Consider the following 25,733-nt stretch of genomic DNA (forward strand, 5'->3'; position numbering starts at 1 on the left):
GCTTGTGTATTTTGTTTATCTTTTCAAAAAACCAACTCCTGGATTCATTGATCCTTAGAATTATGCTTTTAGTCCCTATGTCATTTAATTCTGCTCTGATCTTGGTTATTTCCTTCTTTCTACTTGCTCTGGGCTGTCTTTGTTGCTGTTCCTCGAGTTCTTGCAGGCGTAGGGTTAGGTTGTTTGTTTGAAATGTTTTTACCTTCTTTATGTAAGCCTGTATTGCTATGAACTTCCCTCTCAGGACTGCCTTCACTGTGTCCCATAAGTTTTGTGTTGTTGTGAGTTCATTTTCATTTGTTTCCAGGAACTTTTTTATTTCTTCCCTAATTTCTATCTTGACCCATTCATTGTTTAATAGCATAGCATTCAGTCTCCATGCTTTGGGGTGTTTTGGGTTTTTTCCTTTGTGGTTGGTTTCCAATTTCAATCCCTTGTGATCAGAGAAGATACTTGGTATGATTTCTATTTTCCTGAATTTGTTGAGACTCGTTTTGTGTCCTCTCATGTGGTGTATCTTTGAAAATGTTCCATGTGCATTGGAAAAGAATGTGTATTTAGCTTCTTTGGGATGAAGGGCTCTGGATATATCAATTAGGTCCATTTCACCTTTGGTGTCATTTAATGCTGCAATATCTTTGTTGATATTTTGTTTGGAAGATTTGTCCATTTTTGACAGTGGGGTGTTAAAATCCCTTAGTATAATTGTGTTGCTGTCAATATCTTTCTTGAGGTCCTCTAGGATTTTCTTTATATATTTGGGTGCTCCTATTTTGGGTGCATATATATTTACGATGTTAATATTTTCTTGGTGAATTCTTCCCTGGAGTAATATGAAGTGACCTTCTGGGTCTCTCTTTATGGCCCTGTTTCCGAAGTCTATTTTGTCTGATATGAGAATTGTTACCCCCGCTTTTTTTTCTTGTCCATTTGCTTGGAAAATTTGTTTCCATCCTTTCAGTTTTAGTCTCTGGTGGTCTTTTGACCTGAGGTGGGTCTCTTGTAGGCAGCATATGTGTGGGTCATGCTTTCTTATCCATTCAGCTATTCTATGTCTTTTAATTGGTGCATTTAATCCATTTACCTTTAAGGTTATTGTTGAAAGGTACTTATTCATTGCCATTTATGTACCTGTGTTCCTCTCAGTCTCTCTCTTTTCCTTCCTTTCCTTAAAGCAGCCCTTTTAGTAATTCTTGTACAGCTGGTTTGGTGGAGGTGTATTCTTTTAGACTTCTTTTGTGTTGGAAGCTCTTTATTTGGCCTTCTATCTTGATTGAGAGCCTTGCTGAGTACAGTAGCCTTGGTGGTGGGCCTCTGTTTCTCATTACTTGGAATATTCTTGCCATTCTCTTCTTGCTGGGAACGTTTCCAGTCAGAAGTCAGTAGCCAACCTTATTGGGACCCCCTTGTATGTTACTTCCTTTTTCTCCCTTGGTGCCTTTAGGATTTTCTCTTTGTCTTGGAGGTTTGCCATTTTAATGATGATGTGTCTTGCAGTAGGCCTCTTTGGGTTCCACCTGCTTGGGACTCTCTGCAATTCCTGAATTTGTGTGACTTTATCTCTCCTCAACTTAGGAAAATTTTTCGTTATTACTCTTTCAAATAGGTTTTCTATCCTTTGTTCTTCTTCTTCCCCTTCTGGTATTCCTATTATTCGGATATTATTACGTTTCATGTTGTCTTGCATTTCTCTCAATTTCTCCTTATTTTTTCTGAGTCTCTTTTCCATTACTAGGTCCATCTGGGAGACTCTATCCCATCTTCGATCTCACTTATGCAATCTTCCGCCTCATTGATCCTACCCTTCATACCTTCTACTGTGTTCTTCAGTTCAGAAATTGTATTCTTCATTTCCTCTTGGCCTTTACTGATGGTTTCTATTTCCTTTTTCATCTTGGTATAGTTCGCAGAGAGTTCACTGTAGCTCCACTGTAGTTTCTGGTAGCTCGTTGTAAGCTCTTTGAATTTCCTGATAACCAGTGCTTTGAATTCCATATCTGATAGTTGGCTTGCCTCTATTTCATCTAACATTCTTTCTGAGGCTTCCTCCTTTTCTTTCATTTGGGGATTGTTTCTTTGTCTTTCCATTGTTTGCTTTGCTCTTCTTGTTGGCCTCAGCTTCTAAAAGTGATCTGTTCTGGTTCCCTTGGTTTATGGTGTGAACTTCTGTGGTAGGATGCCTGTGAAAATCAGTGGTGGAGTGTCCTGCAGGTATCTTAGTGTTTTCTGTTTCCACCTACTCCTCTTGTTGGTTTCCAGCTGGTCAAATCTTTTCTTCTCGTCTCACTAGCTGCAGCAGCCTGACGGGCTATTAGTGTGGCCTTTCTCCCATCTCGGTGATATTAGCTGGTCTCGCCAGTGCCCTCCCAAGATCCAGACTGGCGCCCCTCTCCCGTGCCCCAGTGAGAGCAGGTTTTTCCCCAGGCTTCCCAGCCCTGGCCTGGTGTGAGGTCGCATGCTCCCATCCAGGCTTTCCTGGTCTCACAGGCTTGTGCTTGGACCTTTCCCAGTGCTGCGGCTGCACACACAGGGCAACTCACAATTCTTCCACGCCGTCATCTACAGCCTGACTCACGGTGCTTCTCAGTCTTCGCCTGGCTGGGTAGAAAGGGAGCTGATGACTGGCGCTCTTCCAGGGGGCTTGCCAGTATCCCGAAGCTCCCGGAGACTGTGGGAGCGCCGGCTCAGGCTACTGGGAGAGCAGGGGCGGCTCAGTTCCCCAAGCTGGCAAAGCCGGCAACGACATCCTGACTCCATGGGTTATCAGAGCTCTCTGGTTTGCTTCCCAATGCCCACTCCTCTCTCTGCCACTACAGGCAAACCGATCTCTCCTGGTGTTTTCCAATCTATGCCCTGCTGGTTAGGGAGGGTGCCAGTGACTAGTTCTTTCCCCTGGTTGTTGTTGCCCGCCCTTGGCTTTCAGAGAGCGGGGTGGCCTGGCCCGGGCCCTGGGGCGGCCCTGCGGAGGGCCTGCAGCCTCTGCGCTGTTCCCTCGTACCTTGTTGATCTGCGGTCGTCTCCTCTCCTCAACCTCTGGTCATTCAGTGTCCGCTACACTTTCTGGGGTCCTGCCTTCCTATATGCTGGGTCCCTGTTGGGTATTCGCTGTGCTCCTGTGCGGATCAGCCCAGTTTTTCTCCGGCGCGTGGAGGGAAGCAAAATCCTTTGTCCTACTCCGCCGCCATCTTCCTCAACCCTCGAACAAGAATTAAATTTAATAAAATCAGAAAAAAAGAAAAGAAGAGACATTTTATTTAGAGTATTGAAATCATATCTTAATGTAGCACTATAACTTTTAAAACAGAAACAGGAAGAAATTCAATGAAGAAACTATAAGGGTGCTAACCAATTCTTCACCTCAGTAGAAAAAAAATAACCCTTGTCTTTCTCTGTCTCACATACTTCACTTAGCATGGTAATACCTATGTTGTCACAAATTTCATTCTGTTTAGGCTGATTAATAATATTTCATTGTAAATATGTACCACCTCTTTATACCTTCATCTATCAATGGATATATAGGCTGCTTCCATATCTTGGCTATTGTAAACAGTGCTGCAGTGAACATAGGAATGCACATATCTTTTGGTCTTTTTTCTCCAATTTTTCTATTTAATTATTTTTCAAGTACAGTTTTCTGTCTATTAATCCCATCTCATCCCACCCCCCATGCTCCCCCCTCCCTCCTATTTCCACCCTTCTCAGTTGTTGTCCATGTATCCTTTATATAGGTTCCTCTAAATCCCTCCTTTATTTCCCCTGAAATTCCCTCCCCTCTCCCCTCTAATAGATGTTTTTTTATTCATTCAGATAAATACCCAGAAGTGGGATCAGGGAAGTCATATAAATGTCTAATCATGTTATTATGCACCTGAAACTAATATATTGTATATTGACTATAACATTTTAAATTTTTAAATTTTAACAATTTTTTAAATTTTGGGAGGCCTTTGTATATGGACACAAGTCTTCCATATTTCAGTGAATACAGGTACAGTATAGAAAAAAAATTTTCATAGTAATCAAATGTGTGGTTAAAAATTTTGCTTCCTCATTTTTGAAGTCATCTGACACTAAAACCATATTAGGTCAATCTCTTTATTCAAATCTGCCTTTCAATATAGACTCCACTTGCAATATATGTGTGATAATCAATTTTTGTTAGTGCTTATAGTAGGCAGTGAGGACATCAGGCTGAAAAAATACACTAGCAGACTAATTATAAAACTCAATAGCATGTTAGAGTTGACATTATCAGGAAGAACAACTTAGGATAGTGATGATGATGGAGGAAAGAATGACAGAATCAAAGTGACAGCTTTGTTTTCAAATTTTCTTCTGCGATTAAATTACATAAATGCCCTTAGTTGCCAAATGTAGTTCTATTTTTCATGTCAGTAATATAACTCATGACAATGCTTTCAAGAATACTATAGAAAATTTACTTGGGAAGTTAGATATCATGTCAGAGAAAATAGCATTAATAAATCCAATTTACCTTATAAAATAAATGGAAATGTCCAAATATTTCTCATCAAACTTTGGGGGAAACTTGGGGGGAGTAGGAAAATTTAAAAATTAATAACTGTCCATATATCAGACAGAGCAGGAAGCTCAGTCAAGTGAGTTTTTAATTGTATAGGAAATTTCAAATCAAAGAAATGGAAATTCCAGGCATTAAATAAGAAGTGCACTTTTTCCAGTCTAATCAAAGAATAGCAATTTCTGGCTCTAATGTTTTCAACATTATGACCAGTCATGGGCACTTTTTCAGCCCCAGGATGATTGGTCTTTCATAGCTGCCATCCTAAAGAATCTCTTCAGAGCCCCCTTTATGTCTTTGTTCCTGAGGCTGTAGATGTAGGATTCAGCATGGGTGTAACCACGATGTACATCACTGAGGCTGTTTCACTTGAGAGTGAGCTGTGGGTATGAGCAGAGCCTAAAGTACACTCCTGCACTTGTGCAATAAAATAAGAAGACAACCAAGAGGTGAGATGCATAAGTAGAAAATGCTTTATAGTTTCCCTGAATTGATGACATTCCATGTATGGAGAACAGTATCTTAGAGTAAGAATAAAGGATCCCAGTTAGGGGACCACCACCCAGCTGACCAACTCCAATATACATCACCACATCATTAAGAAAAGTGTCAGAACAGGCAAGTTGGACAACCTGTTTGCGTTCACAAAACAAGTGGGGGATTTCCACATCTGGACAGAAGGACAGCTGCATCACCATTAAGCTTTCTAACAAGTAATTGAGGATACATGTGATCCAGGACATCAGAACCAGCAGTCCGCAGAACTGGGGATTCATGATGACTGTGTAGTGCAGGGGGTGACAGATGGCCACAAATTGGTCATAGGCCATCATATTCAAGAGAAAGACATCCAACCCTGCAAAGAGTAGAAAAAAATACATCTGGGTGATGCAACCTGCATAGGTGATGGCTTTGCTCTGTGTCTGGATGTTCACCAGCATCTTTGGGACGGTGGTGGAGGTGAAACAGATGTCTACCAAGGACAGGTTGGAGAGGAAGAAGTACATGGGTGTGTGGAGGTGGGAGTCTGAGCTCACAACCAGGATGATGAGCAGGTTTCCCAAGACAGTGATCAGGTACATGGAGAGGAACAGCCCAGATAGGAGGGGCTGCAGTTCTGGTTCCTCTGATAGTCCCAGGAGAAGAAACTCTGAAATTTGTGAATCATTGCCTTGTACCATGTGGTTGTGCTCACAACTAGGAAGAAAAATAAAATGATTAATTTTTACACATGTAGGTATTACCATAGTGAAATGCTACAGTTTATGTTTTTCAGTTAAGAAATTATACATTTATATTTATCTTGAGCATATAGTCTTTAAAGAATTTGATGTGACATCTGTGACTAGGAATTCTTATCCCACACTCAGTCTTATTCCTAGAGGTCATGTAATATACAGTCATAATGCAAAAGTCTTTCATGCACTTGAGGAATTTATGTTGAGTACTGATCATCTTCTAAGGTAAGAGTATAGAATGCTGAGAAACAAAGTTTTTTCTACAATCCAATGATGGAGAAAGAATATAAATTAGCAAATATAAAATAGATACTATTGTCAGAGGATAATAGATGCTATGAAAAAAAGCAGGTGTAAAATAGAGTGATGTGGCTCAGTGAATTAGTGCCAGCCTGAGAAGCAAAGGGTTGCTGGTTCAATTCCCAGTCAGGACACACACCTGGGTTGCAGGCCAGATCTCCAGTAGGGAGTGCATGAGGATCAACCACACATTGATGATTTTCTCCCTCTCTTTCTCCCTTACTTCCGCTCTCTCTAAAATAAATAAATAAAATCTTTTAAAAACTAAAGTGTATGGGGTGTTGTATTTTACAGAGAGTTCAGGAAGCCCTGCAAACCAGGTGACATTTGAACAGAGCCCTGGAGAAAGACAGAATGGGAGTCATGCAGTTGTCTAGGGAAATGTGTGCCCTGTTTTAAGAAGGGTCAGGGAAAGACACTGAGGATGGCATTTGTTTGGGATCCCCAAGGCTCATTTTTTAATTAACTTTATTGTGGTTACATAGATGAATAAAACTGATGATATTAACTAACATCATCCCAATAAATTTAATTTGAAAGTAAATCAAGGTATATAGGTTTCATGTATAATTCTATGACACACCATTTGTTTATTGCATGTGAGCCCACCACCCAAAACCAGATCTTCTTCTGTCACCATGTATGTGACTCCCTCTACTCTTTACTATCCTTTCACCCCTTTTCCCTCTGGTAACTGCCATATCATTGTCTCTGTCCTTGAGGTTTTGTTCTGTTTTCTTGTTTGCTCATTTGTTCCTTCAGTTTTATATCCCACGCATGGGTGAAATCATATGGTTCTTGGGAAGTCAGAGTGTGAAGGAAAGTGAACAAGAGGGAGAGTGATGAGGGATGGTGTCAGAGGATGTGAAGGAACATGGTGGCCTTGCTGCTGCTGCTGCTGCTGCAATCAAGACATAGGTAGTCCCTCTCCTACTTGTTGTTCTTTTTTATTTTACACTTTGTTTCAAAGGATTCCTGTGAGTAGAATTGTTGTTTTCTTTATTTCCAGCTTTTGGTTAAGATTATAGTGTCGGTTTTTAAAGGGCTACATTTTAGAGTACATGAGCTTAGGTAACACTGCCCACAGTGTTATCTAACACTTGTGCCCCACAAAATATGTGTGTGTGCGTGCACACACAACACATGCAATGCACAGCACACTGTGACCTCCTGGGGCCCCATGACTCCCTGCTCTCCTCACTTACAGCCACAATAATTGGAAAGGGAATGATATAAGTAAGCAAGTTTTTAACATCAAACTATCTTTATTATAAAGAATGTAAGGATGCAAATTAAAACCGCAATGAAATACCACCTTACCCTGGTCAGGATGGCCATCATAAACAAAGCAACAAACAACAAATGTTGGAGAGGTTGTGGGGAAAAGGAGACCCTAGTTCACTGTTGGTAGGATTGAAGACTGGTACAACCACTATGGAAAACAATATGGAATTTTCTAAGAAAACTAAAAATGGACCTGCCTTTTGAACCAGCAATTCCACTGCTGGGATTATATCCTAAGAACCCTAAAACACCAATCCAAAAGAACCTATACACACCAATGTTCATAGCAGCACAATTTACAATAGCCAAGAGTTGGAAGCAACCTACGTGCCCATNAGGTTCCTCTAAATCCCTCCTTTATTTCCCCTGAAATTCCCTCCCCTCTCCCCTCTAATAGATGTTTTTTTATTCATTCAGATAAATACCCAGAAGTGGGATCAGGGAAGTCATATAAATGTCTAATCATGTTATTATGCACCTGAAACTAATATATTGTATATTGACTATAACATTTTAAATTTTTAAATTTTAACAATTTTTTAAATTTTGGGAGGCCTTTGTATATGGACACAAGTCTTCCATATTTCAGTGAATACAGGTACAGTATAGAAAAAAAATTTTCATAGTAATCAAATGTGTGGTTAAAAATTTTGCTTCCTCATTTTTGAAGTCATCTGACACTAAAACCATATTAGGTCAATCTCTTTATTCAAATCTGCCTTTCAATATAGACTCCACTTGCAATATATGTGTGATAATCAATTTTTGTTAGTGCTTATAGTAGGCAGTGAGGACATCAGGCTGAAAAAATACACTAGCAGACTAATTATAAAACTCAATAGCATGTTAGAGTTGACATTATCAGGAAGAACAACTTAGGATAGTGATGATGATGGAGGAAAGAATGACAGAATCAAAGTGACAGCTTTGTTTTCAAATTTTCTTCTGCGATTAAATTACATAAATGCCCTTAGTTGCCAAATGTAGTTCTATTTTTCATGTCAGTAATATAACTCATGACAATGCTTTCAAGAATACTATAGAAAATTTACTTGGGAAGTTAGATATCATGTCAGAGAAAATAGCTTTAATAAATCCAATTTACCTTATAAAATAAATGGAAATGTCCAAATATTTCTCATCAAACTTTGGGGGAAACTTGGGGGGAGTAGGAAAATTTAAAAATTAATAACTGTCCATATATCAGACAGAGCAGGAAGCTCAGTCAAGTGAGTTTTTAATTGTATAGGAAATTTCAAATCAAAGAAATGGAAATTCCAGGCATTAAATAAGAAGTGCACTTTTTCCAGTCTAATCAAAGAATAGCAATTTCTGGCTCTAATGTTTTCAACATTATGACCAGTCATGGGCACTTTTTCAGCCCCAGGATGATTGGTCTTTCATAGCTGCCATCCTAAAGAATCTCTTCAGAGCCCCCTTTATGTCTTTGTTCCTGAGGCTGTAGATGTAGGATTCAGCATGGGTGTAACCACAATGTACATCACTGAGGCTGTTTCACTTGAGAGTGAGCTGTGGGTATGAGCAGAGCCTAAAGTACACTCCTGCACTTGTGCAATAAAATAAGAAGACAACCAAGAGGTGAGATGCATAAGTAGAAAATGCTTTATAGTTTCCCTGAATTGATGACATTCCATGTATGGAGAACAGTATCTTAGAGTAAGAATAAAGGATCCCAGTTAGGGGACCACCACCCAGCTGACCAACTCCAATATACATCACCACATCATTAAGAAAAGTGTCAGAACAGGCAAGTTGGACAACCTGTTTGCGTTCACAAAACAAGTAGGGGATTTCCACATCTGGACAGAAGGACAGCTGCATCACCATTAAGCTTTCTAACAAGTAATTGAGGATACACGTGATCTAGGACATCAGAACCAGCAGTCCACAGAACTGGGGATTCATGATGACTGTGTAGTGCAGGGGGTGACAGATGGCCACAAATCGGTCATAGGCCATCACAGTCAAGAGACAGACATCCAACCCTGCAAAGAGTAGAAAAAAATACATCTGGGTGATGCAGCCTGCATAGGTGATGGCTTTGATCTGTGTCTGGATGTTCACCAGCATCTTTGGGACGATGGTGGAGGTGAAACAGATGTCTACCAAGGACAGGTTGAAGAGGAAGAAGTACATGGGTGTGTGGAGGTGGGAGTCTGAGCTGACATCCAGGATGATGAGCAGCTTTCCCAAGACAGTGATCAGGTACATGGAGAGGAACAGCCCAGATAGGAGTTCCTGGTACAACCACTATGGAAAACAATATGGAATTTTCTAAGAAAACTAAAAATGGACCTGCCTTTTGAACCAGCAATTCCACTGCTCGGATTATATACTAAGAGCCCTAAAACACCAATCCAAAAGAACCTATACACACCAATGTTCATAGCAGCACAATTTACAATAGCCAAGAGTTGGAAGCAACCTAGGTGCCCATCAGTAAATGAATGCATAAAAGAACTATGGTACATTTACACAATGGAATTCTATGCAGCAGAAAGAAAGGAGCTACTGCCCTTTGCAACATCATGGATGGAACTGGAAAGCATTATGCTGAGTGAAATGAGCCAGGTGTTGAAGGACAAATACCGTATGATCTCACCTTTAACAGGAAGGTAAACAACAAAACAAATGAGCAAGCAAAATATGACCAAAGACACTGAAATTCAGAACAGGCTGACAGTGACCAGAGGGGAGAGGGGAGAGAATTTCAGGGGATTCACAGAAACTAGTATAAAGGACACATGGAGAACTAAGGGGCTGGAAATGGGAGGGAGGTGGGAAGCACTGGGGGGTGGGCTGGGATGGGAGTGGGGGATGGAAAACTGTACTTGAACAAGAATTAAATTAAAAAAACAAAGGAGTGTAGGAATATTTCCCAACAAGCTGGTAAGCCTCCTGAGAACATGTAAACATGGGAATCCACTTTAATGAGATCATTTTTGTGCCCTGTATTAAAAAATTTAAGAGGCATTTGGGGAAAAGTGAGAGAGGAGAGAAATAGGCATGGAGAAAAACAAGATCCAAAAGCTCAGAGGGCCCCTGAGCAACTGACATAAGGACAAATCTCCCTGGTTCTGGCCACGTTCCAACCGCAGTTTTATCCCCATGGTGCCCAGAATAACTGATCAAACAGCAAAAAACAATTTACCCAAAAGTGAAAAGAGCACTCTCTTTATGGTGTCAAGACATGTTCCTGGTTTTACATCCACTCGACCAATAAGCTAAGGGAATAAACACACAATTTACAACAGAAAATATATAATGTACAATATGAGGATACTAAAAAGATAATTGATGAGACTTTTCTAAATGATTTTAGATGCAACACTTCTTGAATAAGAAAACTGAATCTCAGCTTCGAATCTTGATCTACCAACCACATGTTAGCTGCTTGAACTTAGACAACAAAATGATTCTAAATTAATCATTACATGTTAATACTCTCCCTTAAAAGCTTAGCACAGTTCCTCCCTGTTACTAAATGAATGGTTATCACTGGTGATGAGATTTAGATAATTCTTTCTCCTATCTCACAAATATTTCCATTGCTTCCCCACCTCTTGGTAATAGAGTATTGCAAGGTAATGCTCATTCCCATATTAAATGCAATTTTTTCATGTGGATCCCCAATGTGAACGATGGTACTCTGAAAGCTATGTCTCAGGACCTGCTATTGTGAGGTAATATCTACGTCCATGGGTCTGGACCTTTCTAATAAATACAAAACAGGCTCATATACAACCTATCTTAAAAAGTTGGAAAAATGCCTCTGTTACTTTATTTTCCCACTGCCCTTAACTGCAAAATTCCCTTAATATGTTCTAATTTTATTAAAACACTTTATGCCTCCACTTTCTTCCTCCATCTCATCCAACTGCACTGCCACTCTTATCTCTTGATTGTCAACAATTACTCTTGTATTGCTAAGTCCAACAGTCACTTCTCTTTGTAACATATTAAAGTAATTAGTTAAAAATTAATTCCTGTAGCACACAAAGATGGCAATGTCTCAGCTGTGAGTTAGGCTGGTTTGGCTCTCGGGTGCTTCAAGTACAAGTTCTCAGGTTCCAATCTCTTGAAATCTTTCCTGAAGTAGCTACTGGGCTTTTAGAGTCACCTAGAGGGCATCTCTGAGTGGAAATTCTTTGTGTGGACGTCTGAATTTCTTCCTGGATCATTGATGATGAAGACCAAAGCTCTGTCCCCAGAGAAGACAGAAGGAAAGAGTAAAGTGTTGGTCCCCAGCCAGACTTAGAAATCCCAAAGCAACAATCATGTTCTGTCCACTTGAAGGTGCACACCCTAAGGGTCTGCAACCGAGAAGATATTTTCAGCCCCCTTTATCTGCTCATTAGGCACTGTTTTCATTGTTACCCCCACCTCTGAGCACATTATTTCCCCATGGGACCCTGGTCTGGAAAGAAAGGAAAATTTCCTGCTGATTCACTGTTCCCTGTAGACCATATTAGAGGTCAGGTGAATCCAGTTTTTGTTATTTCTTCTCTATGAACTCAGCTGCCTCCCAGAGGTCTAATCTCCTTCAACCTTATCCTAACCTTAAGTTAATATTTTCTCCAAATCTACCATGAGGGGTCTGTCTTGACTTGGATTTCCACAGTATTGACTTGTGGTGGGAACAGCTCCTGCTTTCTTCAGAAAATTGCTAACCCCTCTTCAACATGAGAGAGAGAGATGTGTTCCTTTGCCACAAAACAAATGGTACTATAATTCTTGACTTTATCTGACTTCTGACAAATAAGTTAGGAGATAAATGTTTATAACTCTAATTTAGAACTATCATTTACTCCTTCTATTAAAAATGTAAAAATGTTTAATTATAAGATATATTTGGATCTTTTTATGCACTGTGGACTGAGCTCAGAATTGTATATGGATTGTCTTATTTCATTTTTACATATGTCCAATCTGTGTGGTTGGTACTATCATGAAACCCATTCTGCATTTGCAGAAGTGAGACTCAGAGGGTGAAGCATCTGCTCTAAGTTATGAACTGAGAAAGAGATTGGCTTTGTTTGGAACTCCCTCAAGATGCTTCTAGTCCAGACCAGTGGATATCAACTGGAATAATTTTGCCACCAAGGAACAATTGACAATATCTGAAGAAATTGATTGTTGTCAGACACTAGGGAAGTGCTACTGGACCTAGTGTGTTGTGGACCGCTCTGCCTGGTTTCAGAAATTATGACTGCACCTTCTGTGGCTAAGAATGAGGGAGCAATGACCTCTGGAAAGCGAGCTGCAGGAGACAAAGTTTGTCTCTGGTAGCAAATGCTGCCTCAGTTTCCTCCTTGCCCCCAAAGCATGGTCAGAAGTCCTTGACAGGTAAGATCCCTCAAAGGAGGGGCAACTGAGGCCAGACACGATCACTTGGGAGGCCATCATGGAAGGACTCGGAGGCTGTAACAAAGAACAATGGACTCTTGCCCCCTGGCTTTGGCGTAGCCCAAGTCCCCATGTCCTCTGGGAGAAGTGCTTCCTGGCTCTAATCCACTTAAGCTTGAATACCTGATGGGGAGGGGTGCAGCTCCTCACCTTGCTAGAGCATATCTAGGGAAAAATCTGACATCACAAAGATTTCCTGAAAACCTGTGAAATCTGCTCTGGTAAGTGTGTTTTCATTCATATGATAAAGGTCGGAGAGGAAATGAGTATGTCTCCCAAAATTTCTGCAACCCCCTTTCCTGACAGACACTGACTCAGACTAAACCCTCAGATTTCTTTGAAATGTTATCTCCTGTTCGATCCTTGCCACCCTGTATTCCTGTGTATTACAACCCAATAAAAGCCCCTGGAGGAAGAGGCTCAACGCATTTTTCCCCTGAGAAACTGGCCACTGCTCAAGGCCTTTTTCCTTTGAGAAAATGGCCACCTCTCCTCACCAAGCAGACCATGTCTCAGTCATGTTTACTCTCATCTGAGGCACATGGGGGGACGTGCAAGGAAAGTCACCCTCACCCTAGCGGATTGAGGGCAGGGCTGCCTCTCAACATCTTACAATGCATGGATGACCCCACCAAAAAGAGGTATACAACAGACATGTCAACAGTGCAGAGGTGAGAAATACCATTCAGGGCCAGAACCTCTCTGGCATTAATGGATATACATATTTGGGATCTTGTTTAGATGTAGATTTTGATGGGCAGGTCTGGGGTGACCCAGAGATTCTGCACTCATAACCAGCTCCTACTTAATACTGATGCTGCAGGTCCTGGTGTGTTACTATGCTGACTACCAAGGCTGAGGTCCAGTGTCAGGTTCCAGGATAAGTAGATGTTTGGCTCTTTAACAAGAATGTCCTCACATACCTCAGGTCTGGCATTACACTACCACATGTTGGACTCAGTAGTTCAGCTTATGAATACTCAAGTTCACACGTGCCTCTTGAATGTTTCTCTTATGACAGTTGATGATGCTTTCAGGCCTTTGGTTCCTTATTTACATAAATAGAAAATTTCCAGCTATGTTTTGGAGTTGGTGAGAGAAGTTAGTCAAATTTTAGACTTGAGGGGAAATTATTGGCACAGAGCAGATGCTCACTTTATAGCAGCAATGTGACTATGTCCCAGTTCTGCATTTACTAAGCTAATTGTAACACAGAGAATCTGTAGGGACAGGAAGTGAGTCCAGCATGGCCCTGACCCTGAGAGAGAGAGAGCTGTGATCTCAAAGGTGGACCTGCTCACAGGGCCCCTCACAGGCAGCAGAGTGCTTGAGTGGCCACCATTGTGTGCTATGATGAACTCAGTGATATGATCTCTGACCTCTGACCCACTCACGCTGGCTCCAAAGAGCCATAGTAAGGTTTTGTACTCTTCCGTCTGTTCCACTCTTGGGAGTATCTGCAAAGCTGATGTTTCTTGGTGAATCAAATTATCCCGTCTCTTTTTATCTTCCTTGTCGCAAGTCTATAACACATATCTCATAAATTTTTGGTGCTTGTGTGTCTGTTTCTGCTCCAAGTATAAGTGGTTTCTTTTTTCCATAGTTACTGATTCCCTGCCTCATTCCCTCTAGATGTCTGTCCATCTCCACCCATTGTTTTGAGTCTTGAATGTGCCTCAAAGGGGATGAGCATGAATCCCTACTGTTTGCCTCTGATTCGGGTGGGTTGGGGGAGGCAGGTGGAAGAATGCATGCAGAGAATGCCTAAGAAGAAGCTATAAGAAGCAATGTGAGATCCACCCTTTCTCTTTCTCTTCTTCTTTTCCTCTGTCATGTGGATGGACCTGTCATATAGGATCTGTGCCACCAGCCCAGGATCCAAGTGAAGGCATCCACTGAGCAAAGCACAGCTGAGTCAGAGCCACAGATTCTCCACAGCCTACACATGCTGTGATGAGGAATAAACTTTTATTGTTTTTAACCACTGTGGTGTTGAGAGTTCCTTGTTTCCAAAACTGATTAATACATTCATTTGTGTAATTCTTTTTAAAGTATATTTTAGTGATTATGCTATTATAGTTTTCCCAATTTTTTACCCTTTATCCATCCTCCACCCTGCACTGCCCAACTTTCCAGAATTCCCCCTGCCTTAGTTCATGTGCAAGAGTTGTACATATAAGTTCTCTGTTTCCTGTACCATCTTTTGACCTCTTCCCATCTATTTTAAGCCTACCAATTAGGCTTCTTCTTCCCTGTACCTTTTCCATGCTATTCCTCCCCTCTCCCTCCCCACTGAAAACCCTCCATGTAATGTCCATTTCTCTGATTCTGTTCCTGTTCTAGCTGTTTGCTTAGTTATTGTTTTCCTTTTTTTTTAGGTTCATTTCTTGATAGTTGTGACTTTGTTCTCATTTTACTGTTCATAGGTTTTGATCTTCTTCAATTTCTTAGATAAGTCCCTTTAATGTTTCATATAATATGGGCTTGGTGATGATGAACTCCTTTAACTACCTTATCTGGGAAGCACTTTATCTGCGTTTCCATCCTAAATGAAAGCTTTGCAGGATAGAGTAATCTTGGATGTAGGTCCTTGCCTTTCATGACTTGGAATACTTCTTTCCAGCCCCTTCTTGACAGCAAGGTTTCTTTTGAGAAATCAGCTGATAGCCTGATGGAAATTTTTTTCTAGATAACCCTCACCTTTCCTCTTGCTGCTTTTAAGATTCTCTCTTTATATTTAATCTTGGGTAACATAATGATGATGTGCTTGTGTGTTCCTCCTTGAGTCCAACCTTTTTGGGACTCTGGTCTTCCTGCACTTCTTGGAAGTCTATTTCCTTCACCAGATTGGGGAAGTTGTTCTTCATTATTTGTTCAAATAAGTTTTCAATTTCTTGCTCTTGTTCCTCTCTTCTGGCACTCCTATAATTCAAATACTGGAACATCTAAAGTTGTCCCAGAGGTTCCTAAGCCTCTCTTCATTTTTTCCTTCTGAATTCTTGTTTCTTCATTCTGTTCTGGTTGAATGTTTATTTCTTCCTTTTGTTCCAAATCATTGGAACATGAGTCTGGTTTCCTTCCTGTCACTGTTGGTTCCCTGAAGTGTTTGTTCCCTGAATATTTTGCTTTATTTCACTTTGGGTGTTCTTCACTTGTTCTTTCATTTTGCCACCAAGCTGAATAAGTTCTGTGAGTATTTTGATTACCAGGGCTTTGAACTTTCCATCAGATAGGTTGGCTATCTCCTCAACACTTAGCTCTCTTTCTGAATTTTGGCTCTGTTTTTTCATTTTGGCCCTATTTCTTTGTTCAGAGCACTTGTTGAATTATAAGGGGGTGGTGCCTTAGGTACTCACCAGGGCAGAGCAAGCCTCTTTGCTGTGTTGTGGGCTGTCTGTGGGGGAGGGGTCAAAAAGGGAACAAGGCAGCTCACTTGCTTGGCTCTAGTACCATTGTCCAACAGACTCTCATGTGAGACAGGGAGTTTCTCCCACTGTGGCAACCCCCACCATAGTCCACAGTAAGCTCTAAGTCTCAGTTTCCCATTCAGCCAACCCCACCCACTTGTTCTGCTGCTTTGTCACACGTTCTCTCCATCCTTTCAACTTACTGGTCTGGCTGTCTGGTTGGTCTGGTTGACTGTTTCTTTAAATGGTTGGCTGTCAGAGTTCCATGCAGTTTGACTTTGTGGAACTTCTGGTTGTTTAGTGATTTTAGATTGGTTTTTACCCTCCTTTTGATTGCGCAAGGAAGTGAAGGGTTTCTACCTATGCCTCCATCTTTGCCAGTACTCTTGTGTAATTCTTTTTTCTCCCCCACTTCTATGAGGTATTTATTTTATTTTTAATATGTTTTATTGATTATGCTATTACACTTGTCCCATTTTCCCACTTTCACTCCCCTCCACCCTGCATACCCCCTCCCACCTACATTCCCCCTCTTTAGTTTATGACCTTGGGTTGAACAATAAGTTCTTTGGCTTCTACATTTCCCATACTATTCTTACCCTCCCCATTTCTATTTTCTACCTACCATCTATGATAATATTCTCTGCACCTTTTCCCCCTCTCTCCCCCTCCCAGTCCCCTGTTGATAACCCTCCATGTGATCTCCATTTCTGTGTTCCAGTTCCTCTTCTAGTAGTTTGCTTAGTTTGTTTTGTTTTTGCTTAAGGTGTGGTTGTTAATGATTGTGAGTTTGCTGTCTTTTTACCGTTCATATTTTTTATCTTCTTCTTCTTAGGTAAGTCCCTTTAACATTTCATATAATAAGAGCTTGGTCAAAGGTTTAATCTCCAAAATATACAAAGAACTTGCACGACTGCACTCTAAAAAGACAATCAACCCAATTAAAAAATGGGCAAAGGAATTGAACAGACACTTCTCCAAGGAGGACATACAGAGGATCCAGAGACACATGAAAAGATGCTCAATATCGCTAGCTATCAAAGAGATACAAATTAAAACCACAATGAGATATCACCTTACACCGGTCGGAGTGGCCATCATAAACAAAGCAACAAACAACAAATGCTGGAGGGGTTGTGGGGAAAAGGGGACTCTAGTTCACTGTTGGTGGGATTGCAGACTGGTACAACCACTATGGAAAACAGTATGGGATTCTCTAAGAAAACTAAAAATGAACATGCCTTTTGACCCAGCAATTCCACTGTTAGGAGTATATCCTAAGAACCCTAAAACACCAATCCAAAAGAACCTATGCACCCCGATGTTCATAGCAGCACAATTTACAATCGCCAAGAGTTGGAAGCAACCTAGATGCCCATCAGTAAATGACTGGATCAAAAAACTATGGTACATTTACACAATGGAATTCTATGCAACAGAAATAAAGACGGAGCTCCTACCCTTTGCAACATCATGGTTGGAACTGGAAAGCATTATGTTGAGTGAAATAAGACAGGCGGTGAAAGAAAAATACCTTATGATATCACCTTTAACAGGAACCTAAACAACAAAACAAACAAGCAAGCAAAATATAACCAAAGACACTGAAATACAGAACAAGCTGACAGGGACCAGAGGGTAGAGTGGAGAGAATCACAGGGGAAAAGAAGAAGGATTCACAGGAACAGGTATAAAGGACACATGGACAATAACTAAGGTGGGGGGTGGAAATGGGCAGGATGTGGTTTGGCCTGACAAAAAAAAGGAGGCAGCTCANAATAAATAAATAAATAAATAAATACATTCCAAAAAAGAGCTTGGTGACGATGAACTCCTTGAACTTGACCTTATCTGAGAAGCACTTTATCTGCCCTTCCATTCTAAATGAAAGCTTTGTTGGATAGAGCAATCTTGGATGTAGGTTCTCGCCTTTCATGACTTGGAATACTTCTTTCCAACCCCTTCTTACCTGCATGGTCCCTTGCAAAATAAGCTCACAGTTTGATGGGAATTCTTTTGTAGGTGACTGTCTCTCTATCTTTTGCTGCTTCTAGGATTCTCTCCTTCATTTTAATCTTGACTAACGTAATTATGATGTGCTTTTGTGTGTTCCTTTTTGGGTCCAACTTCTTTGGGACTCTCTAGCTTCCTAGACTTCCTGGAAATCTATTTTCTTAGCCACATTGGGGAAGTTCCCCTTCATTATTTGTTCAAATAACTTTTTCACAGTATAATGTGTATGTAAGGAGTTCACAGTAATTTAAAAAGTCCAAGTTAAAGACAAATTATAAATAATTCTAAGAAAACCTAACTTATGTTTGTTCTCTAAGTGTTAAGAATGAGATATTTCTAGCCAGCAGTAAGGAACTTGGAAACCTCTATAGATTCAAAATCATTCAGTAAGGTTTAAGAACCTAACCAAGAAGGAAGTCTCAGGTTCAAATGCAGCCTGCTTTCTCCCAATATCTTCTTTTTCTAATCTTTATTGTATTTTTTCACTACCATTTAGTCTCCTTATCCCCTCCATCTTAGTATCTCCTTTGCTCCCTGCTCATCCTAACATGATTTGCACAGCCCTGTCCTTCCTCATCAAGAACTTCCTCTCTCTTAGCTCTCTCCTGGTGACCTTGGGTGACCTTGAACTTCCCTAACATCTTACTCAGGTCCCAGTCTCCTCCTGTTCACCTCACTGGCACTTGCACATCAGAAAAAGCCCACTCTTCTTTTACTCACACACTTAACAAGCATAAACAGCCATCTTTGGTTGTCTCTGCAATGGGCACAAATGATAGACTCTCACCCCACTTGTATCTAGGTAGACAAAATGAGGTTATTCAGGAGAAGGGATGAGCACAATTCCTGCACTGGGTAAGTGCTAATATTGGTTATTATTTATATCATTTGCTGAGCACCTTTAATGAGCCAGATGCTTTTCTGTGTGTGTTACACTTTGTACAATTTTGAATAGAATTTTTTCCTATTATGTATAAGTTTATTGCTAGAAATAGGAAAGAAAGTGATACACATTTGTTCTTTATTCTAACCTGATCAAAATGACTGTTTAGTTCTAATGGCTCCCCAATTCAACTTAGGTAGCTAATTTTATCATCTGAAAATGTGATCAATTTAATTTTACCCAAGACATAAAAATCTTGCTTTTTCTTTTTGGTTGCATTGATTTAAATTTTCAGAAGTGATGATTCATGTCAGTAGCAGGCATATTTGTCCTCTGTATGACCTTCATGCAGCTTTCTCAAATATTTTCCTGTCAGGTATGATATTAGCTGGTGATCAAGGAAACCATTTTATGATAATTAAGAAATATTTTTTTACAGTTTCTCAAAACTTTTTTATACAGTATCAATTGCATTTTTTAAAAATTTTTATTTATTTATGTATCTTTAGAGGGGAAGGAGAGAGAGAGAGAAACATCAATGTATGGTTGCCTTTTGTGCATCCCCTGCTGGAAGTTGGCCTGCAGGGAACCAGCCTACAACCCAGGCATGTGCCCTGACTGGGAATCGAACTGCGATCCTCTGGTTCGCAGGCCCGTGCTCTATCCACTGAGCTACACCGGCCAGGGCCTCATTTGCATTTTTAAATGATTCTATTGTATTCAGATGACTTTTTCCACTAATATATTTTTTAATATTTTATTTATTTATTTCCATAGAAATGGGGAGAGAGAAAGAAAGGGAGAGAAACATCAATGTGTGTTTGCCACCTACTGGGGACCTGGCCCACAACCCAGGCCTGTGCCCTGACTGAGAATTGAGCCAGTGATCTCTTGGTTTGTAGGCTGGCACTCAGTCCACTGAGCTACACCAGCCAGAGCTCTACCAATTTATTTTGAGATAATAAATAAATTCTTGATATTTATTTCAAGTGGAGGCTCATGGCTTTCTTGAGTTGAATGTTTTTTGTTCATAATTTACATCAAGTAGTCTGCACTCCATACACTGTCCTACAGATTCGAAGGGCACCTTGGTGACAGAATGGTTCATCAGGCTATTGGAACCATCAGCAGAACCCAAGGACAGAACCCAAGGCCCAGCTCATGGCTGGGCCTCCATTCAGCTGCTTTCATAAAGCTAAGCTGTGAAGTACTGTAGGCTGACTTTAATGGGACATCAGTGTAAGGAACCACCGTGTTGGGAAAAGAGTCATGATAGTGGACAGGTCTGACTGTTAAATCAGCCAAGGTCTGCTGAGACTGAATAGAGCCTGAGTGATATACATTTCCTGGACCTTCCCACCAGCAGGAAAGAAGCCATATTTAATTTTCCTTTTAATTTTATGGTATTGTCTCTGATTTACTTACTTCCTACATCTAAATCTACACACTTGCCATGGTCCGGCTGCATCAGGGTCCAGGATTCCTGCAAGGTGGGTAGGCCGTCGGCAATGGGTAACAGACGACAACACACCTCAAAGGACAGTGAAGCTCTGTTCCGTTTATTGCAAGTACAAGCAGGTTTTTATATTTTTATTTTTGGTAGTGATTAACATTTGCAGGTGCATAGCATGATCAGTTAAGCAGAAAAATCAATTAAAAGGTAACCAGGAAAAGTACGAAAGTTTCCATAGTTTCAGTTATGTTAAACAAAAGTTGTTTTGACCAGGAGAAACATTAATCAGATAATTTGAAATAGCTCTATGTACAGAGTTTGAATGTCTTATTGTTTATTAAAGGTCTTAGAATTTGACATGGGGCAAAGGGTATGCTAGACCAAGCAGAGGTTAGGAAATTCATTATAAGCCTTTGTAGTGTCTAACTTAGCTATCTATCTTTCTGTCTAAAATGTTTCTTTATGTACTATGGACTCTAACTCCTTGGCAATAATTTCTCCATGCTTAGTCTGTAGTAGCTAACCAGCTTCTCCTGTTTCTTTGCCTGTCTAATTCTAATTGATATATATTCTTATTCAAGGTAAAGAAGGAGCTGTTACTCCAATAACTTTTAGACATTCAGGGGCTACTTCATTAGAGGGAATTTTTCCATCTTTTCAGCCAGTTCCATGGGGAATACTAATGTTTTCCCCTGAACTGTCCCTTCCTCTTGGGTGATTTTCACAGGAATAAGTAAGTACAGTACAATGCCTATATTCAGTAGCAAGAGTAAAATAATTAAAATAAAACAGCCAATTGTTAACCCATTTTGGATGACACGTTCTCTTCCATGGAGATGAATTCCTTGAACCCGAGTCCCCCATGCCCAGACCTTGTCAGACAACATGGTTGGAAGAGGACATGGCACACACTTAAACCAGGGATTTGGAAACTACTCCCCAAATAGTGAATCCCACCCACAGCCTGTTTTTGTAAAAATGCTTTATTAGAACACAGTATAGTAGGTTGAATAGTACCCCGTAAAAGTTATGTGTACATCCTAACTCCTAGTACCTCTAAAGACAACCTTATTTGAAGAAAAAAGACTCTTTATAGATATAATTAAGGATCTTAACATGAAATCATCCTAGATTATCCAAGTGGACACTAAAATCAATGACAAGCATCCTTATACAAACTGTAGAGTGAAGAGACACACCCAGACAAGAAGACCACATGGCTATGGAGGCAGAAATTGGAGTGACACAGCCACAAAGCCCAGGAAAACTTGGAGTCACTAACAGCAGGAAGAGGCAAGGAACACAATCTCCCCAAGAGCCTTCGCAGGGACTGCAGCCTTTCTGACATCTCAATATTAGTTCTAACAGCTGGCCTCAAGAACTCTAATGAAAAACTCCTATTGTTGTAAGCCACCCAGTTTGGGCTTAGTTGTTACACAATTTACAGAAAATGAATACCTACAGCCATGCCATGTGCACAGGTATTGCCTACAACTTCTTTCACACTACAATCATAATGGGACACAGGTCCAGCTGCCTGCTGAGATGGACGCCAGATACGTGAGACAGGTGTACTAGCCACCTGGAAGATAGGGAACCCTTGTCCCAAAGTGCATCTTGCCATCTCTGGTCAATCCAGCAATGCTTTTTCCTAAGATATTTGTTTGTTTGTTTGTTCATTTGTTTGTTTTGAGATGGGGAAAGAGGGGAAGAAACAGATCAGTTGCCTCTCACTTCTCCCCAATTGGGACCTGGCCCACAACCCAGGCATGTGCCCTGACCAGGAATCAAACCAGTGAATTTTCAGCCCACAGGCTGGCTCTCAATCCACTGAGCCACACCAGCCAGGGCAAGCCAGCAATACTTATAGGGATTTGGTGGGAACTGGAGAGGAGAAAACTTCCCGGGAGGAGAGCAGACCTGCTGTGCTGGTGACAGAGAGCCGTGGGAGTAGGGAGAGTGGCTCTGTACACGCAGACAGTGTTCTTGCTGGTCCCAATATGGATGGCCATGGTAAGTGTCCTCGAGGTGACCATCTGGTTTTGTCAGTTGAATTCCTGCGCTAGGACCTTGAGGTCAGGCTGCTTCTTAGATTCACATAAGAACTATAACAGCTGAACTGTACAGTATATCTAGAAAAGAAACTTTTAACATACCAGATCTAGTTTTGAGAGAAAAATCAGGTTAGAGTAACAAGCTGCATTTAATATTTACTAAGATTAATATGGGGAGCTTTATGTAAGTATAGTGTATGTATTCCTCATTACACAATGGCAGAGTTAAGTAGTTGCAACAGAGCACTGAGGGTCCAACAATAACCTTTATTATCTATCCCTTTAAAAATATGCTTGGTAGTGCCTGCCCTGAGTCACTATCAGGTACTGATTTTGTATTCAAAGTACTCTTTCCTATTGAAAAGGAATGCTCAGAATAGCCTAGCTGGCCAGAGAAAAATATATACACATGTGAGTTTTAGATGTGACTGTTGCTCTGCCTGGTGCTGCTCAGTGGACTGAGCACTTGTTGTGAGCCTGTATGTTGCCATTTGATTCTTGGTCAGGGTGCATCCCTGGATTGTGGGCTAGGTTCCAGTGGTGGGCAGGCAAGAGGCAACAACACATTGATGTTTCTTTCTCTCTCTTTCTTCCTCCAATCCCCTCTCTCTGAAAATAAATGAATTAAATCTTTGTTTAAAATGAAAATAAAATTGTGAGTGCATCTACTCCAGATGAAAATTTTAAATTACTGGACATGTGGAACTGGCACAAAAAAAAATTTGACCTCTGAAGCCAAAACATATTACCTCCATCAAGTGCAATGACCCCTGAATTGTCTTCAGGATCTGCCTCCACTTTTCAAATAGAAGTCAGGGTGAAGTTCCTGGGACTTTTTATTTGGGATGGATGTGGTCAGGTGACATAGTTACATGTCTGAGTTACTCAGGGTCACTCACAGCAGCTCAGAGGCTCATGGTGTTGTCCTTTCAATGTGTCCTGCATGACAGGTTATATACACTGGGGAGATGTTTATAGTGTGGGAGATGGACTCATCAGTAGGAAGGGACTATGTGTTTGGCCTCTAAGGTGAGCCTATGGGGACTGAACTGTCAGAGAGTTTCCTTTTATTATGGTCCCTTGGCTTCAAGGGAGCTGAATTGCTTAGAGAATTAAGTGACAATAAAACCATTTATTTAATGAGGAGCTCTGAGAACTCAGCCTCTGGACCTCCCTCAGCAGACTCACCTGCAGCTCCTCAGCTTCGGGTCAAGAGCATCCTCTCTGTGCCTCTCTAAGATGCCCAGCTACTCTGGAAATCCAGCACTGGATCACCATTTATTGCCCTTTCCACATCAACTGCCCAAGGAAGGAAGGACCAGTAGAGCCAAATCCATCAAGTGATGCCATTGGGGGATGCCAGAGTGAGTACTACGGGAAAGCATCATGGAGGGAAGGACAGCTTTCAGTAACTGTGCCTTCTGGGAGAAGTCAGGTGGATGATATGAAAGGGGATTGACCAAAAATCCTGCACATTAGGCATCCCTAGCCTGCAGGGCATTCTTGCAACTTATTCCTTCTCAGACCCTTCCCATTTACCATCTCAGATCACAATCCCACAGTAGGAAGTGACCCTTCCTTACATCTGCTCAACTCTCAGGGCTCTGCTTATTTCAACTTGAGCATTCTGTGTGTGTGTGTGTGTGTGTGTGTGTGTGTAGCATTGACAGAGTGAGGCAGCCTTGAAGTGTGAGGAAAGCACTGCCTTGAAGTCAGGGAGGTGTGAGTTTGAACTAGATTCTTCTCCATCTAGTACCTGATAAATGTGGGAAACATTTCTCACATTCTTTGGATCTTTTTCTCATCCACAGAGGTATGTGCATAAAAAGACCTCAGAGAGTTCTTATGGGAGAACAGCTGCCATGGACCAAATGCCCAGGACACAGTGTTCTTTGGAAAAAAAATTTATTTATTCTTTCCCTCATTTACATAACATGTCAATACACAACACATAAAACAAAGCAAAACACCTTAGATGTATAGGACACGACAAGTATGAAGGCAGAAGAAAGTAAAGGAGACATAAAACTAGAAGAATAATTACATGAGCAAACAAATTATCTACCATGAAATGTTACCTAGTTGTCAACACTGAGCCCCTGATACCACTGAGAATTCCAGTGAAAACAAAGGATTCTCTGCTGTTAGGATCAAATTTGGCTACATAAACAAAAATCACTAAAAATAAAAGGCATTCGTATCCCCTACGAATCACTGTGTCTCTGTCATAAGAGAGTGGGACCAGCACGATGTCTCCAGGCTAATGTGAGGGACAAAGGTTCATTTCATCTCTCTGCTCCCCTAGCCATAGTATGTGGTTCTCCAAGACATGCCAACTGCAGGAGCCATATTGGGATGTGTAAATTCCAGACACAAAGGAGATAGGAAAGGGAAGGCTCTGACAAGCATTCCAGGATTCCCACTCACCAACTTAACACACTATCCAACTGTCCATGATTACAAGAGAAGGTGGAAAACGGGGTATCTTAGCTGGGTATAGGACAACTGCAAAGTGTAATCATGTCCTGTTAATAGGAAAGCAGGAAACGGCTATGTTCTCCAACAGTCTCTTGCACAGTACTTAATTATAGGGTCCAGAGTGTCCATAATATCGAAACAATTAACTGCTTGACAGAAACAAGATCCTTTCTGAGGCAAGAAAAAAATCTAATACATTGTTATCCTTAACTCTCATAAAAGTGCTTCATATTGTGTGAAGAAAGGAGCGCTGTTTCCAGCCAATTGCCTTCAAGAAATCCCAAAACATTTTAATGTTCTCCAGGTGTTTCTGAACATAGGCTGGAGGCATCACACATGGTAACTGACAGTCACACTGTCAGAGGGGTGAGGCAAGGATGCTACATCACAGCTCAGGTATTAAGTATTCTGGAAAAATACCAGCACTAAAACCTTGACCAGAGTTAAAAGTGCCACTTACAGGTGAGATCACATGGCATTTGTCTTTCACCACCTGGCTTATTTCACTTAGTATAATATTCTCCAGTTCCATCATGCTGTCACTAAGGGTAGGAGCTGCTTCTTTCTTTTAGCTATGTTGTATTCCACTGTAAATGTACAAAGTTTTTGGATCTACTCATTTAACCAGAGGGCATGGGGGAGGGAGACAATGG

The 25,733-nt window shown here is 40.9% G+C and overlaps 2 pseudogenes; both read right to left on the reverse strand.

The window, feature by feature from the left end:
* Positions 1 to 4,770: 4,770 nt before the first annotated feature.
* LOC118992186 (olfactory receptor 7A10-like) lies at positions 4,771 to 5,724 on the reverse strand (annotated as a pseudogene).
* Positions 5,725 to 8,742: 3,018 nt separating this feature from the next.
* On the reverse strand, positions 8,743 to 18,174 carry LOC118992184 (olfactory receptor 7A10-like; annotated as a pseudogene).
* Positions 18,175 to 25,733: the final 7,559 nt, after the last annotated feature.

This window comes from Sturnira hondurensis, unplaced genomic scaffold (genome assembly GCF_014824575.4).
Source record: "Sturnira hondurensis isolate 20B ecotype Veracruz unplaced genomic scaffold, ASM1482457v3 Scaffold0008133, whole genome shotgun sequence".
Taxonomy (NCBI): Eukaryota; Metazoa; Chordata; class Mammalia; order Chiroptera; family Phyllostomidae; genus Sturnira; species Sturnira hondurensis.